This window comes from Nematolebias whitei, chromosome 10 (genome assembly GCF_014905685.2).
Source record: "Nematolebias whitei isolate Nwh7 chromosome 10, NemWhi1, whole genome shotgun sequence".
NCBI lineage: Eukaryota > Metazoa > Chordata > Actinopteri > Cyprinodontiformes > Rivulidae > Nematolebias > Nematolebias whitei.
In genome coordinates, this window is record NC_056507.1 from 47,608,840 (window position 1) to 47,611,203 (window position 2,364).

Below are 2,364 nucleotides of genomic sequence, written 5' to 3' on the forward strand. Positions count from 1 at the left end.
ATCACATCATGTAGCTGCTGATCAGTTTCATGTTGCTGCTGATCAGTTTCATGTTGCTGCTGATCTGTTTCATGTTGCTGCTGATCTGTGTCATGTTGCTGCTGATCTGTTTCATGTTGCTGCTGATCTGTTTCATGTAGCTGCTGATCAGTTTCATGTTGCTGCTGATCAGTTTCATGTTGCTGCTGATCTGTTTCATGTTGCTGCTGATCTGTTTCATGTTGCTGCTGATCTGTTTCATGTTGCTGCTGATCTGTTTCATGTTGCTGTGTTCATTCGTGCTCATCTGTTCACACAGACTCATGTCCGTGCTGCTGTTCTGCGTATTGTGTTTAATGTTTTTATGCTATTAGAGCTTATCATATATTTAGTTGATGTTTTTATTAGTTCATATCTTAGATCTTATTACTGTTTTTCTTTTATATTTTATTTGTGGATGTAACTGGGACCCTGTGAACATAATTTTGATCCACCACATGTACCACATGTGGTGCGAATGACAAAGAATATCTGCATCTGTATAATACTTTCTGATTCATATATCCATTATTATCATTTTCATTATTTTTAAATCAATTTATTTTTCATTTTCTTATTTGATCAGTTTCTTATTATTAATATATCTATTATAGCTGTTAGCTGCACCTTTCTTTGTTTCATGCATTTATTCAAAAACAGTATGTAGCTTGAATTAACCACCTGTTTCTTCTTTCTAGTGAAGAGAAAGAGAAAAGAGTCCAGTAAAGAAAAGTCTTATTCCATCACTGAATGACCATGAAGAACTGAAGCGGACACAGCAGGAACAACACTTGTGTCTTCTTCTGGATGAAGCCCGTGAGACGAGGGACACACAGATACACAGTCATTAGTTGGACGCAGTAGTTTTTATTTTTGTACATTTTTCACTTCTTACTTTTCATATTAAACAATTTTTTTCTTAAGTGGTGTCCTTGAACATTAAATTTCCTAAACAAATTTTACAATGTTAAGTTCATATAGTGTTTGTTTGAATTCATACTGGAAGTTGAGAAAAATTTCCAGTTGCATTTGATCTTTAATGAATCCTAAGAAAAGATTACCAGAATCTGCTCAACTGTTATTATGTTATAAATGTTTTGTTCTAGGATGAAGTGACACAAAAACAGTCAAAAATTCAGAAAGGACAGTTATCATTTATCAGTCATCAGTTATCAGTTATCGTTTATCGGCCGTACAACTGTGGCCCGAGAGATTCAGCTGAAAGTCCTGGTGCACCTTTTATTTGAACCTGCAGAGATTTGAACAGCTGATCTGAAGCAAACAGGCAGGAGTTCACCTGAACTGACCACTCCTGCTGTGTTTGATGGTCTCCTCCTTCGCCACCCGTCCATCCATCCATCCATCCATCATCCATCCATCCATCCATCCATCCTCTTCTGCTTCAGGGTTGTGGGAGCAGCATCTTCACCAGGGAGGCACAGACATCAACAGCCTCCTCTTCAACTCTTCTAGGACCCCATGGTGTTTTCAGACCAACTGACTATTTATTAATTAATATCCTGATGCTGCTCAATAATCCAGGTAGAAAAATCTAAAAAGTTAAGTCTGGTCCTCTGGACATTCACAAAACAAACAATACAGTTTATAATAAATAAACTAAATGTTTTTTGTTAGTTTTGTTTTTTGAATGTCCAGAGGACCAGACTTAACTTTTTTAGATTAATAAGTAATAAATTTATGTTTTAATTTAATGAAAGACAAATCTTTAAAATTCAAGGACAAAATTTAATCTAATTGTTTTCAAGTCTGTATCTTATTGTAAAAGCAGTTTCAAAGATTACAGCACAGTGTGATGTTTTGCAATTTTAACATGAACCTTGTGCATATCTGTAAATAATAAAAGTGAAGATATTTTTAATACATCTTTATTGTAAAAATCTATACTAAAATGAAAAACACATGGGTTTAAAGCAGCAGGGAAGGCAGTAAGGTAGGATTATGAATCAGGTTTACAAGTTACAGCTCATGAGGTACTCCATTAGAGCATGACATTGCTTCCACAACATCGTGTGACAAAACCTTCAGGGTGTTCTTCTTCTAATACGTTTAGTGGTGGCTAGTAAGTAGCTTAAGGGAGCACTACCGCCACCAGGTGGTAAGACGAGTTGGATTCTAGTCCCCGCCTACAGAGCCGGTCCAGAAATGTACATGGAAACACAACAGACCCGAACCGATCTGAACCAACCCGAACTGATCTGATCTGCTCTGTGACGGTGGAAAAGGGGCATAAGTCTGTAATCCATTGGTAAAAGTCATATAATCCACAACGATAAATCCACAACGAATGGAGGTGTTGATTGATCAGCATACAGAGGGGTTCCCTTG